A 16,369-nucleotide genomic window follows, 5' to 3' on the forward strand; every position below is an offset into this window, starting at 1 on the left:
ATGAATCGAGAGAAGCTTTCAACCTTAGAAACTAACAATAAACTCTCGCACACCTTCTCTTGTTCTATCTTTTCCTTTTATACTAGTCTTTGGCTCAACTATTTTCTGTTATAGAAGTTACAACCGAATAATGTGAACAACACACGTGTATTTCCGATTTCTTGCTTCTTTAATTTGCTTGATGCTTACGTGTTTCGGGTTCTGCTTTCACGGATTCGCCAGCTCCTGTAGTCATGGATCGCCAGCTCATTCGTTCACTTGGATCGCCAACCCACGACCTTCCTCTGGTTTAGCTTCCTCTGTTCCAGTTACTTTTTCAGGTTTGGCTTTTCTGCTGTTACTGACTTCTATACACTTCTGATCTTCTTTAACTTGTTTAATTCTTCTAACATCCCCCCTCAAATTGGGAATGGAGAGTGTAGAAATTCCCAATTTGGTTCGCATATAAGAATGTGCTCTGCTTGTCAATGGTTTTGTAAAAATATCAGCTAATTGATAAGAACTTGGAATGTAGCTGACCTGTAGTGACCCTGAGGAGACTTTTTCCCGAACAAAGTGAAAATCTATTTCAATATGTTTGGTTCGAGCATGTAAGATAGGATTCGAGTAAGAGATATTGCTGACTTGTTATCACAATACAGATGAATAGGAGGCTTAAGAAAACAGCCTATATCACGTAATACAAAACTGACCCATGTAAGATCGGCAGTGGCTGATGCAAGAGCACGGTATTCAGCTTCAGTAGATGATCTGCTCACGGTAGGTTGTTTCTTTGCTGCCCAGGATATAAGATTGGATCCAATATATATACGAAACCAGTTGTTGATCTTCCGGTTTCGACACAACCAGCCCAATCGAATCGGAATAACCATAGAGATGCATTGTACCTTGAGAGTGAAGAAATAAGCCAAGCTTGATGGTACCCTTTACATACCGTAAGACTCTTTTTAACCCGTTGAAGTCTGCAATTGTAGGTTGCTGCATTCGTTGACCAGTATATTTGTGGCATAAGCAATGTCCGGGTCTGGTTAAGGTGAGGTATTGCAAACCGCCAACTAAGCTTCTGTACTCAGTAGGATTATGCAAAGGTAGAGAATCATTGATTAAAATGGATGGTTTGAGTGAGAGAGGAGTTGAAAGAGGTTTGGAATCTTGCATATGAGCTCGGGTGAGAAGATCTAGAGCATATTTGGTTTGGCAAAGGAATAGATAACTGGATTTCGTGTAGCTTCAATGCCAAGAAAATAGTGTAGAGCACCTAGATCCTTCATATGAAAATGAATGCTTAGTGAAGTAATGAGACTAGAAATCATGTGAGATGAGCTGCCGGTGAGAATAATATCATCTACATACGGTAAGAGAAGGATAGTGTCCGATTCGGTATGCGGGATGAACGAGAGAAGGATCGGTGGAGCTACGTAAAAGCCATATTCAAGCGGGGAAGCTGCTGAATTTATCAAACCAAGCTCGAGGAGCTTGTCGAAGTCCATAAAGAGATCTTCGAAGGAGACAAACATGGTGAGGCCTTTGTGTGTCTTTAAAGCCTCGGAGGGCATTCCATATACACATTTCACTTAAGTGTCCATGTAAGAAAGCATTTTTGACATCTAATTGATGGATTTTCCATTGTTTCATCATAGCTACCGACAGAATTATTCGAATTGTTGCATGTTTCACTACGGATCGAAGGTTTCGTGAAATCAAGACCTTCTTCTTGATGAAAGCCTTTGGCTACAAGCCTAGCTTTAAGTCTATCAAGCTTCCATCGGGTGCAAGTTTTGTCTTGAACACCCATTTGCACCCGATTACATTCATGTGATTATCTCGAGGAACTACTTCCCGAGGTTTGATTCGATATAATGCATCCATTTCTTCTTGCATTGCTTGATACCATCCTTGGTGTGCTAATGCGGACTTTATTGATTTTGGTTCAACAGAATCTTATACTCAACGGACATGCATATTTGGGGTTTGCTTTAATAATTCCAGACCGTAGTCTAGTTTGCATAGGATGAGTTGAAGATGTACTGTCATATTTTCAAAGTGTCAACACTTTGTTTTGAGTTTGTCCTGTGTCGGCAGTGGGTAGTGAGACATGCTCTTGATTTGTAGATATTTGTTCCTCTATGGTCGAAGATGACTGATGTGATTCACTATTACTAGAGATATTATTAACAGCATTCTGTATTTCAATACCAGGTATATTTTCAGATGCAATATCTGGGTGAAGATGACTGATGTGAGATCGACCTTCATAATTATTTGAGGTGAGCTCATCATTTTGTATTGCTGGAGCTATTTGATTGATTCTGGTATGCTGCAAGTATCCCTTTGACAGATTGTCTTGTGATGGAGACTTCTTAGTATAGTTGGAACTGGAGGATAGGACTCCTTTTATCCCTTTGTCGTATAGATCGGATCCCTGCGATATTGATCGAGTGTATGAATAAAGGGAAAGACATTCTCATCAAATAGTACATGTCTCGCTGATGTAAATTCTTCCATTTGTAGGTAAGAGGCACACTGTATCCTTTATGCTTCTCACTTGTAGCCAAGAAAGATACGGTGAGTGATCTTGGATCAAATTTATGCTTTGTGTAATGCCCGAGACATGGATAACAAGCTGATCCAAAAACTCGAAGATAGTAATAGTCTGGTGTCCGATTGTAGAGTTTGTAATGAGGTGAATGCATGTGTAGTTTGCTGTGGGCAGAAGATTGATAACATAAACTGCTGTTTTGAATGCATCGACCCAATATTTCGGTGGTACTTTAGCATGATACATCATTGCTAGTCCTAATTCAATCACATGTCTATGTTTTCTCTCCGAGACACCATTTTGCTCGGTGTGTGAGGACATGAGATAAATTGCTTAATTCCGGACTTCTGTAGATGAAGTTGGAATTTATTACTAGTGAACTCACCACCTCCATCACTCTGCAAGATTTTGATCTTGTGATTAAGCTGATTTTCTACAAGTCTTTGAAACATAACGAATATTTCATATACTTCTGATTTCTGTCTCATAGGATATATCCAGCTATACCTAGAAAAATCATCCACAAAAATGACATAGTAGGAGAATTTCTGAGCAGTTGAATTGGCGAAGGTCCCCATACATCACAATGTATTCTTTCTAATAGAACATTAGAAATATGGTCGAGGAGTGGAAAGATAAGGCTGAGCTTTTAGCAACTTGACAGTGCTACATATATTCCGAGTATTGGAACTAATTTGAATGAGATTTTGTTTCGCGGGATCTTCACTTGTTTTAAGATTGGTGTGAGCAAGCCTTTGATGCCGGGTATCTTCTGCTATTTCTGTTGAGTCGTGTGAAGAAAACTTCTGCAGCTTTAGGTTCCACCGGTAGAGCCCCTTGACTTTCCTTCCTAGCTTCACCATTGTATGACTGTGATTGTCCTTCATATATACCCCATGTTTATCAAAAATAAAAGAACAAGGGGATAGTCATCATCGGTTTTTGATACGATAGAAGATTCTTGGTGATTGCGGGGACTACTAATACATCATTCGAGGTAATTTGCTATTTCCGTATTTAGTATTCCATTACCAATGCATGAGATTGACAAATGAGATCCATCTCCTATCATGACAGTGTCATTACCACTATATGTATTATAGGTTTGAATCATACCAGGTTCTGAGGTAATGTGTGATGTAGCCCCTGTATCTGGATACCATTCTGAGCCATAGGGTTCTTCAATGTGTCTTGCTGCTAATGCAGTTGGTATCTCATCTACCTGGTATGAATTGTCGAACCTATACCAACATCCGAGTCTTTGTGTGACCTGATTTCTTACAGATCTGGCATTGTAGAGGGACATTATTAGTAGGCTTTGTGTTCTGTGCTTGTCTATCACCATTTGAGCTTTGTGGTGGATAAGATCTAACATTTTGATACCTTTGTGCAGAATTTGAATAAGGTCGAAATCCTTGTCCATAACAGACCAGTTATCCTTATTAACCCGACCTTGCTGAGTTGAATACATGTTATTCATTCTATTGAATTGATTCCTTCCAGCTTCGCAGAATTATTTCCATATTCTCTTCTAATAAAGGGCTGACCTCGCCATAGTTAACTTCTCCTCGAAAACTTCTCTTTGATTTCTGGGATTGATTCTTTGCTGACTTGTTCCAGCTTTCCTTTGCCCATAATAGGCCAGTTAGAGTTATACTCATTCATGGAGTATGTTTGTAATCGAGTTTCAAACCTCTCAAGTTGTGAGATTACTTCTTCATACTGGCCGAGGCTTAAGACAATACATGGTTGTCCTGAAAGTTTCATATTCAGGACCTAGCCCTTCCAATATGCCAAACATTCTTGTTATATTGTCAACAGGCTTTCCAATTGCATTCAATTGATCGCAAATGGTTTTGAATTCTCTCGAGATATTCACTCAGTGATCTGTTTCTTTTCTTGCAGGCTTGAAGTTTTCCTCTCAACTCAAACTCCTTTGCAACAGATTTCTGTGTAAATCTATTTATGAGAGCCTGCCATACTTCAAGTGAGGTTTCTAAGCCGATTATTAGACTTAGAATATTTTCGATACTTTGCACCGCTTATCCAGGAAGATATAAGCTGATCGGTTTTTATCCAATCCAGGTAATCAGGGTTCATCATTTCTCCAGTCTCAGTTTGTATCATTCGATTTGGAGGTAAAGTTTCACCATCAATAAAACCGATTAAATCTTGGCTTTTCAGAAATCTATTAAACTGAGCTTGCCACAACAGAAAGTTTTCTTCATTCAACTTGATGGTAACAAAGTTCCCTATATTCACATGAATAGGGAATGGATACTTCTGAAGTCTAGTAGCCATTCTTCTATGTTCAAAGACTTTTGAAATCCGCAGATAATCCAGTAGACTTTGAAGTAAACTATCTGTGAGATATCATGATCTTTATAACATCATGCAGTAAGAACACACCAGATCTATCATACCCGTGGAAATCATGCTACGATACCATGAGAAGAAATCGAATACAGAACAAGATTGATATATGAGAGAAGTTTAGATCTCGAACAAGCAATGAGAATACCTCGGCTTCTGTTTGTATTTCTTCTTGAGTACTTCAAGTTTATTCTTTACACAATCTTTCATCATTTCACGAGATACAGAGAGGAAGAAGAAGAAGAAGCTCTTGATGAATCGAGAGAAGCTTTCAACCTTAGAAACTAACAATAAACTCTCGCACACCTTCTCTTGTTCTATCTTTTCCTTTTATACTAGTCACGGCTCAACTATTTTCTGTTATAGAAGTTACAACCGAATAATGTGAACAACACACGTGTATTTCTTCTGATTGCTGCTTCTTTAATTTGCTTGATCTGCTTCTGTGTTTCAGGTTCTGCTTTCACGGATTCGCCAGCTCCTGTAGTCATGGATCGCCAGCTCATTCGTTCACTTGGATCGCCAACCCACGACCTTCCTCTGGTTTAGCTTCCTCTGTTCCAGTTACTTTTTCAGGTTTGGCTTTTCTGCTGTTACTGACTTCTATACACTTCTGATCTTCTTTAACTTGTTTAATTCTTCTAACAGTGCGTTCGTTCATGCTAGCACGAGAATTGGAGAATTTGGACATGGGTGTCGTGTAAAAATGACGGTTCATAAAATTATAAGACAGCAACACATAAGAAAACGGACATTTAGCTCATAGAAAATGGATGTACATTCGTATTCTGCAAATTGGGCATTCCCTTGGAGAGAGAACCAAATTCACGTGCGAAGAAGAGATAGCAGAGAAACCATAAGCAAATTCACCATCAAACGAGTCCGAACGTGCATCGGATATGATCAGAATTGAACAACTAGTTTTGAAACCCATGGTCCAGCGAAGGTCCAAGTCTCCCGCTGGGCTCTTTATTTCGTCGAAGGCCTTTTGCATGCACTAGTATCTATATCAGAGTGACCGTCGACACTACCCCAAAGAGCATCTTCGATAATGGGTTCGCCCAAGAGTTGAATGATGCCGTTGATAGCCCAATCCATATCACCGAAATCTAAGTTGGAGTTACCTGTTGGGTTAGTATCTAAATCCTTGAATTTTTTGCATAGATGCTTGAGAGCGACCCCATACTTCATAATTAGGTTGGCGCACTCCTCTTTCGTCTCGCAAGTGTCACTCTCTTTCTTGGCCCAGTCCATCCACTCATCTGGACCCAGCTTCGGGTTGTACTGTTTCTGGAGGTACATCAAGTATACGTCTTCGACCGAGGGACTGCCAAAGTAGTGGAGCTCGTCTTTGGGGTTGAACGTAATGGCGGCGACGGTAGCACCGGTGAGGGAGTTATATTTTTGGGCTTTATCGACGATGCTGCCGCTCCACCTCTTGTGCGTCCTCTTACGCTTCGGGCCTTCCACTATCCGGGCAAATCCTTTTCGACGGGGGACAACATCTTTCGGTGGAGAGGGATTGGAAGGGCTGGGGCGTTTCTCAGAGAGAGAGAGAGGGGATGATGAACCCGCGTGCATGGCTGGAGTTTCAGAGAGACTCTGAGTGAGATGGAGAGAGAGAGAGAGAGAGAGAATGTGTTGGAGTTAGAACGAGCTCGATCTTGCCATTTTATAGGGTGTTAATCGTGCGAGCAGGACAAGTCTTATTTAGGACATCGCATTTTAGAACTTTCGTCTTTCACTGAGGGAGTGCTAATTTAGGCACGTGCTAGCGACTTGCTAAAAGACTTCATCCTTCTTACTTTTGCTAAAAGGCACGTGCTAGAGAGAGGATTGATCTTGTCACTCGTTTCGACAATATGCTCCACCACGACGAGGTCTCTCTTTTTGTTGCGTTGCATTATATGACATTCTATCTATCTAAACCTTCCTTTGTCCTAGAGAATCATATTGATATTTGCCAAGAATATACACAACATTCGCGTTGACCACTCTACACAATAGACCTGTCATGAGACATGCAGGGTAGGTATCAACCATTTGAGCCTCTGTCTGCATGTAATGCATAAAAAAATTGCTGGTTTTCAGGAGCATACGGTTCAATTGGGAGTCCAGTCACCACAGCCAACAACAAAGTCTTAAGCTGCTGATCAAGACACGTATCAACTTCAGACAAGCTCATGGGCTTACCAGGGTGGATCCGCCTCCATTTGCCAATCGATTCGTGAACTTCTCCAGGCTCAAATTTGTTCACGTCTGATAGGTTTTTTATTGGTTGGGCCAAGCCAGGCCCATTCGCCCATGTTGGGCGAAACCTAGCCCATAAAGAAAGGGACCATAAGAAAGAAAGAATCGTTATTTTTCAAGTGAAAATAACTGTCATATATAAAAGGAAAATGAAAATGGGAACATTAATTTATAGAGACGGAACGTGCATTTTCCTATTTGAAGATAGTAAACTCTCTCGACGAACTAAACTCCAAGACTTTGATTGATTCCTCTAAGACTACAATGAGTATTTAATTTGTTGCAAATAAGGTACGTTCATCTTCGTGATGTCATTTTCAATCAGTATTATATGTTTGCTCGGGACCTTTTTCTTGGTATTCAATCCTCGAGTATCGGTTCATTTTTAGGAATCTGTTTCCTTCAGCATCCGGCCAAGCCGTCTCATTGCAGGTTACGGCCCACACAGCCGACGTCGCTGTGTACTGGCGGGAACGAGGTGCCAGCCTGTGTTGGTTTTGTGCTGCAAGCCAAGCCCAAGTAGGAATCGGCTCTAGGCCGAGCATCTTTCGGAAGATCCATGCCGAATAACTGTCGGGCCAGGCCCATTGAAGATCCGGTCCAAGCATCCACTTCAGGCGTGTCCAACACTGATCAGTTGACCGCCATGTCCAGCCCATCCTCCCACCAAAGATTATTTCCTTTCTGTAGCTACAGAAATTTTCCTCTTCTAATAATTGATAAGTTGGGAATAAATTCTAGATAATGTCTGAGCTCGCAGGCTTGAGGGAACACCATTTCTCGACTTATTGACAAGATGGAAAAATACAATATAAAAGAAAAGGAAAAAAAAAGGACGACCATTTCTGGTTTGCAATTGCTAACTCTATTCCTGAATAAAGGCAAAATATAGAAACAAAGGAATTTCAGGATGTGTTTAGTCAGTTGGAACTTGGATATAACTCTACATTATATCCTATATGATATTTCGGGGAATGCAGAAATTTTGATGTCTGGATATTTAACCTAACATGGTCCAAATAAAAAGCCTAGGTTCAGGTGTTGTCATAACGTTCATTTCTCTTCTGTCTCCCCTCTATGCACTCATGAATGCGACCCCAGCTTCCATCACCACTTTTCCATGCATGCAGTTACCTTTGTCTCCATGATTTTGACCTCCCCATTGCCTCTGTTGCCGCCGACAGTCGAGACGATGAATGACAACGTTTGTCCCTCATGTCCTCGGCGGGCTCTAGCTCCGTCTCCGTGAGAGCACGGTGGCAATGGGAGGTCGCCCCGGTGCCGAGCTTGCTGATGAGCCCGAGCTCCGTCTCATTGCCATCGACGAGGCTTGTCGTGGCGTCAAGCTCTAGAGGATGATGTCAAGATCTCGGCCCAAATCTAGTAGGTGCAATTAGGATCATGTCGAGATCTGAAGTTCGCCGATGAATTGCAATGTGGTGGGTGATAAACGGACAGATATAAGGTTCTTTCATGGCGAAGCTTGACTCGACCTTGGCCATGGAGCTCAATGGCCATAAGATAGGAGGCCAACAAACTCGGGGAGAGAGAGAAACGGATGATACCGACAACGCTTAGCGTCGATGTTGACCTAATAAGAAGCAGCGGAAGGCATCAATGACATCAACCAAGAGTCGATGAAAATCGCGCAGAGGTAGGGGGGAGAAGAGAGAAGAATTTGTGTTCGAACAATACGGTACCATGTCTATATCTATATTATAGACAAACATTTACTAAATATATTGCAAATCTCATTATATCCTTATTTCATCCAATCTCATCCTAACGCGTAAAAATATCTGAATGATCAAACGCGGCCTATAGTGTTAACAAATGAGAAAATGCAGGATAGGACACGGACAGTATAGAATATTGGTCGACATGCCAAAGAAGACTATGGCAGATATATACATGCATACATATATTCAGATTCGAAGAGTTCACATCGGGTGCGCGCCAAGAACAGAATAAGATTACACTTCCTGTGCCTACTATCATTTCAATGGGCCAAAATGGGGACACGAGAGAGACAAAGCCAAAGGAAAAGGGAAAAGAAACCAAGAGAATTTGATCGAGAATTTTCTTCCCATGGCAAACGGGGTTCGAAATATAACAAGATGCCGCATACGGGGGAAGAATAGGAAACCGAGAAAAGAAGAAAGAACCCGAGAAGAAAGGCAGCGAATTCTCCAGAAAAAGCCATTCCGTAGCGATGATTTCGTGGAAAGGTCAGAGTGGAAAAGAACTATTTTGAGGTTCGATATGGTGGTGAATCCTTAGCCATTGGTACGATGAGAATACGATGTTTGAGGTTTCAGATTCGCTCACGCACCACTAACCATTTGTGAGCGCATCACTTGAGCTCGAGCCTGTCTTTTGCAAATTAAACGAGAGTTCTTGAAATCGAGAATAGATGGAGGAATCCTACCCCTGTCCTTCTGCTAGCAAATCAAGATGCGGACCCTATGATCAACTACCGTTTGCAATGCCTCAAAGGCATTTGTTAAGTGGCTAATTGAGAACATCTTGCAATGTTCAACATGCTTTCTTTTTTCATCTTTAAGTCCTCCGAGCGTATTAACATGAATTGAACTATGTGAACGTGACCGTTCTTTAATTTGCAAAAAATCAAAACAATTCATAAGAAAAATGTTGACCACCTAGTGTGATGAATCTAATGGCAAAAGGGTCACACTTCATGAGTTTAAAGGGTTCAAAATTTTATAAGTTCGAATCATGTGTGAGTAAGCTTTTGACCAGGTCGTGCCTTTGGTATTTGCTCAAGATTTTTGGTACGTTGGAGAGACTACGACGGTGGATTCAAACACCTAAAGTGAACCAAGTAGCTATAACTCGAAACAGAGGAGACCGTCCCACCCTTTAGCCCATTGGAAAAAAATAAACAAAGAGAGAAGAAGAGAGAAAGATCACTCTATGCTTTGAAAATGACAAGTATCTCATCATTTTGTGCCAATCCTTCACCAACCTCTTCAGCCAATGACTAACCGAGAGGGGATCACCCACCTTATATAAAATTGCATTACCCTAATCTCTAGTCAAAGTGCGATTACATCTTTCTATCTTACACCATCATTAAAATTCCATTTAGCTTTCATACAAATCAAACCCATCATTTTGCTCAGTCGAGCAAGTATGTCCAGTGATATCGTGTTTTAGAATGCATTGAATCTGTGGGATCCCCGTACAACTAGAATTTTTCTTTAATACGGATTATCTAAAATAATTTGATAGCATAAATATATACCCATCATATGGTGTTTTAGAATGCATTGAATCTACGGGATCCTCATACAACTAGAATTTTTCTTTAATATGGATTATCTAAAATAATTTGATCAGCATAAATATCTACCTAAAATTGACATCTAATTTTTTTTTATGATGTTTCAAAAAAAATCTTGTAACAGAATTGTAAAAAATTAAAAAGTGATATCTTGTAAAAAATCTTGTAACGGAATCTTTCAAAAATATCTACCCATCATTTTAAAAATTTGTAAAAAATTAAAAAGTGAAATCTTGCTCAAACAGAGCAAATCCAAACAGAATTTAACTTGGGTTGAGCCGATTGAAAAGAGGTAACTTTGGTGATGGTGGAAAGTTGATTTCCCCCACCCGGACGGGAAATGACAAACTTACCCCGGAGCTCGTTTCTATTTCGACGTCGTTTTACATTTAAAAAAAAAAAAAAACCAATCTTTTAACAGAATTGCGATGCTGCCATGGGAATGCGACAGGTGGAGGTAGGAGAGTTGACGAGATGGTTGCGTTGGAACTAGAGGATCTGTGTCGTTCGGTTCGCTTGCTGCGAAACCAAATCATTGTCGGCTGCAAAAAAGAAAAATAAAAATTATGACGTGTCCCTAGTCCTCATGGGACTTGGGAAAAAATAATAAATTCCGATTTCTCCTTTCTAGAATTTAATATGAGAAAAAGAAATACATTTTCTTTTCAAACATATTTAAATAACAACATCTTCATATACCGGTCAGTCACTGATGATGCGTTTTTTAATAAGTGAAAATGCTCAAAGGAAATGTGGTGCGTTGCTTGGTCGTGCTCAAACTTGTGCCATAACTTTCCCGGCTGGCTGCTAGCATATTGGTTGAAATGTGAAGACGAATTTACAAAACTTGAACTTTTGGGTCATAGGCCACTAAGAGTAGTCATGGCTCGTTTAAGGTATATTTGGTAACGTGCTAAAGAGTACTTGATTAATAGAATAAAATTCATTTAGTAACGGGAATAGATTTTGAATATTATCAATAAATAAAAAATAATTGCTAATTCTAGAATTAAGCTAAATCATTTTTTTTTTTTTGCTTCTTTTCTTTTTCCCTTCTTATTTCTCTAACTCGTCGCCAACACAGTAATGGCCGGCGGCCAACTAGACGACATTCAGAAGCCTCGCCAGGCCAAGTCGAGCCTCTCCGGCGAGGCCGAGCCTGGTAGCAGCTGGGCGAGGCTCCCTGCGGCTCTCGTGTGGCCGGTCGTCGGCTACCGCCGAGGTTCGAAACCGGTCAGAAGAAGAAGAAAGATCAAAAAGAACAGGAGAATGTCCTATAAAATTATTAAACTTCCCCGGTGAATGATATCTTTTGTAATCATTAGTATTCTGCGGAATGGGGAAAGAGGAAGAACAGGTACGTCTTAGCCCTGACCAGCTACGCCCATCAAACTTGGAGAGGACGGGGCGGAGGCTGGCCTTGCGTCTCCACTCCACTCCACAGCAGTGATTTGTAGTACAGAGCAGGCCGAGAGAGAGAGAGAGAGAGAGAAGAGAGAGGGAGAGGTGTCGGTGTGAAGTTCAAGGGGGCCCGAGATGGGAAAGAGAATCTCCTGCTGCTGATTCTCTTCCCATGGTTGGGGTGGAGTGCGCTGGCGGTCGTGCTGCAGCAGGAGAACTAGACCTGGACCCAAAAAAGCAAAACTCGATTCTCTCTATTTCTCTCGCGCGCCTAATCATGACAACGTCTGACGCGCCGCTCTCGGCCACGGCGCGGCCAGGCCGACTAGCAACGGCGGGTGCTGGTGGTGGTGATGATGACGACGGCGGCGATTTACATGGGGTCGTGCCCACCCCTCTCTCTCTCTCTCTCTCTCTCTCCCTACTCTAGTCCAACCTGGTGGAGCAGCAGCAGATCTTTTAGCAACTCTTGCAAGCCACAAGACGAAAAAAGGCTGCTGCAGATATTCTCTCTTCTCTCTCTTCGCTTGATTCTGGAAAATCTCTCTGACACGCTTTATTTCGGCAGCCCCGGTCAAACCTCCCATAATAAATAACACGACAGGGATGCGAACTGGGGTCTTTGCAGGAAGGAGGAAAAGACGACAGGAGGTGGTGGGGAGCGATCCTAGATTTTGCTTCTTCATAATATTTCACTGTTTCTTCTTCATATACTTCTCCGATGAACGGTTTGTAACTGAACATTTCAGTTGCCTAATGTTGAAGTTGCCTGAAAATAAAGTATGGATCTGCTTGGTAACAGAATTGAGAATTAAAAAATATATATTTTCTTTATTCTGTCAAAATAACTTTAGAATCAAGCCCAAATCATTTTTTTCTTTTTTTAAATTTATTTTCTTTTCCTCTTCTTCTTATTTAATCAATGGATGATGATAAGTGACCAACCAAACGAGGTCCCGCGACCTCATCATGGCTCACCCAAATCCAGCGAGGGTTGGCCTCGCCAGGTGGGGCCCATGAGGCTCCCAGAGGCTGATGAGGTTGCTAACCCTCGATGAGCTAGTCTCTGGTCACCATTGTGATTGACGACCGACTATAGAAAGAATAATAAAAGGAAAAATAAAAAATGTAGTAAAATTATTTAAAAGTCAAAAAAAATATTTAAATATTATATCAAACACATTTCTATATCAATAATAAAAAATTTATACAATTATCAAATACCTTTATATCCTTATAAGCTTATTTAGGGAATAGGATTATAAAAATCATTTCTAAAAAGAAATTATTCCCAAAACAAAATGATTACCAAATGTATTCTAATCATCTCTTCTTTTTCCTTTAGGGTCACTAGCTTAATATATATTGCCACCAACATTTAAAGACATTTGATCCTAGCATTGCCACCTCGATAGCAATTAGAAGACACGATCTCCCTGTTCTCTCTAAATCTAGATTCTAGATTTGACATTGCCTCGGCAGTGCTCGCCTCTATCTAGAATCTCTTGCAACAAGTTGCAATGAGGTCGTGGGATCAGGGCATTACTAATGAGATTTACCGTGGCGGTGGTTATTTCTATAGTTGTAGTTGTAAAATTTAGAATGTTGGGATGATACTTAAGTGATTGCCGTGATGTTTATTGAGGATGAAGGTGGCGGAGAGGCGATAGTGACTTGATGGTGGAATGGAGAGATCACAATGGACGGCAAGTGGTTGGCGATGGTGGTGCAACTATGGCTTTGATGGCAGCGGGCGGCACAACCGTGATATGTTTCCAAATGCAATTACAAAAATATGGGTGTCTATATATCCTTGATCCCATTACAAGATGCATTTTAGTAGGATTTAACGAAATTTTGTTCTAAAGATGGAGTTATGGTGAGCGAATGGCTTAAAACTTTCTTCAAAGTTCAAACTAGAATTGTATCACACTAAATTAATATATTGAAAATTAAATTATTAAATTACCGAATCTCGAAAATAGAAAAGAAGAAGAAGAAGAAGAAGAAGAAGACAAAACGGTAAAAAAATGCAACTTCTTTAGTAGAATGGGAATGATGGCCTTGTTTTGTGTCTTTTTCCCCTATTAGAGAGAGAGAGAGAGAGAAACTTCCATTGTCCATTTTCAAGTTTTATTATGTTTAGGAATAGCGAGTTGAATAATTTCTTAATTCACACAATAAATAATCAATTAAGCTTAGTTATGAGATTTTGTGACCAGATTTGAAAACTAATATGGATGAATTCAAGAACAACAGCCAAATAATGAGATGATAGCACGAGATGCTTCAAACACCATATCAAGCTTTCGATAAACTTTGATTTTTGGCTAGCCTAGCACTAATTCTTTAATATATTTCTTGCTAAACTTAGCCTCCAAGTAGGTGGCAAATACAATATCCATTAGTCTTATTGGTCTCTTGATATTTCGAAAATCGGGCTCATCAACTGTTTAAATTTTGACTCCAATATACAGTTCTTATAAGGAAAAACAACACGAATTGTCTTTCAACTTTTATTCAATATGCTATGTCATTCCTATACTTTTAATTTTTACAATGTTGTTCCTAAATCTTGATATAATGCTTTGGTCAAATATACAATGTCATCCGTGAACTTTAATTTGTTCAGTATAATTTATGAACTTTAATTTAATATTCAATGTAGTTTTTGAACTTTTAAAAAATTTCATATATTCAATGGGTTACCTTGAACATTTATTCATAGTTTATGGATAACATGAACGAATCAAAAGTCTAAGGATGGCATTGCACACCAAACTAAAATCCATAGATTGCATTGACTTGATTAAAGAAGTTCGGAGATGATATTGCATATCAAATCAAACTTCAGAAACCATGCGTGCCATTATCTCTTCTTCTAATAAGTGGCAATCCGAATGGCCCGATTAAACCGTTGTATTGGATTGGGGTGTACTTCTATATTTGGTGACATCCTTAAAGATCAAAATCAAGAAACCCCAGCCAATTTTCCCAGTGGAGATCCAAGCAAATTCCTCGAGTATGGTATACATAGTTGACAACCTAAATCCCTTGAGAACACACATCCTCCAAACAATGCAACAACTTCGGATATGCTTCCCAGAGTACATATGAGAGCATTACCAAGCACACATACATTCTCCATTTATGTCATTACCCCTTCTTCTAATAAGCAGCAATCTCCGAGTGCCCCAATTAGTCATTCCAATCAGAACGGGGTTATACTTCCATTTTCAATCAACCAAATTCCTATATCGGCACACATCCCATATGGACAAACGTCTTCTACAGAAAGCAACAGCTTAAACAATCAAATTCTTAGATGGACACAAATCCAGTGACAACTTAAACAACCATTTCCACATGGATACAAATGCTCTATTAAATGCAACGGTTTTTAAGTATGTTGCCAAAGTACATATGAGAGCATTTCCAAGCACATACACATTTTTCCATTTGTGCCATGTCCCTTTTTTTTAATAAGCGGCGACCTGAGTGGCTTGATTGGTCAATCCTATTGGAATGGGGGTGTACTTCAAAATTCGATTTGCCAATTTCCCATATATGAACACACATTCTATATATAAGGCGACAGTTTAGACAACTAATTTCCCTATTATGGGCACACATCCCATTTGGACGCCATCTATATAAAGTGCTGTTTATAAGTGACCTATAGTAAGCAAAAAGCATCACATACCTCTCTACCAAATTATTGCCGGAGTACTTATGAAAGCATTTCCAAAGCACATACTCATTCTCCACTCTTGCCATGACCCCTCATTCTACTAAGCGGCAACGCACGTGGCCCGAATAGTTAATCGAATCCTGTATTCGACCGCCCAAAATTTCATATATGAACGCGCGTATATGGACATACATCCTCCATAAGATGCCAAGACCCCTCATTTTACTAAGTGGCAACCCGAGTAGCCCAAACAGTCAATGGAATCCGATCCGGGGGTTTACATTTCCCCATGAAAACTCAATAGAAAAGCAGCAGCCTCAACGACCAAATTCTCCTATGGACACATCCTCCATGCAAGGCAAAAATAGCTTTAGGCATGTTGCCAAAGTTGTTGGAACCAAAAGAATGACAATACTTTGGAAACTTTGAATAAGAACACTAGAAATTTGAGGGAGAAATTTGTATTGAGAATGCTTTTATCTTATTTGTGTCTTCGTGGACTATGGCTTGTAGCTTGATTTACAACTCACGACTTCATCCCTTTATATAGGAATTGAAGTTTACAAATGCCAATGATTACATAACAACCCATAAATGTCAATGATGAGAATTTAATGACTAAAGAAAAAAGTCTCATTCATGTAATCATAAATACAATCAAAATGCACAATAAATTAATTGAAGTTCATTATTCAAATCCATATAGCTTACACATCCAGAGGGCATTCCACCCCTCTCCCCCCACCCCACGGCCAGACCACCACCACACCATTCCCAAGGTCCATTAATTTCAAAAGTGAACGGGTGTCAC

The 16,369-nt window shown here is 40.1% G+C and overlaps 1 long non-coding RNA gene across 2 annotated transcripts; it reads left to right on the top strand.

The window, feature by feature from the left end:
• The first annotated feature begins 203 nt into the window (after positions 1 to 203).
• Positions 204 to 5,556, top strand: LOC120290938. 2 transcript variants are annotated; one of them, XR_005548738.1, is made up of 4 exons: positions 204 to 320; positions 4,445 to 4,526; positions 4,625 to 4,677; positions 5,367 to 5,556. It is a non-coding gene; the product is annotated as an uncharacterized LOC120290938 (long non-coding RNA). The 2 variants fall into 2 exon arrangements; XR_005548737.1 differs by lacking the exon at positions 204 to 320 and adding an exon at positions 3,565 to 3,764.
• The last annotated feature ends 10,813 nt before the right edge of the window (positions 5,557 to 16,369 follow it).

Source organism: Eucalyptus grandis, chromosome 2 (genome assembly GCF_016545825.1).
Source record: "Eucalyptus grandis isolate ANBG69807.140 chromosome 2, ASM1654582v1, whole genome shotgun sequence".
Taxonomy (NCBI): Eukaryota; Viridiplantae; Streptophyta; class Magnoliopsida; order Myrtales; family Myrtaceae; genus Eucalyptus; species Eucalyptus grandis.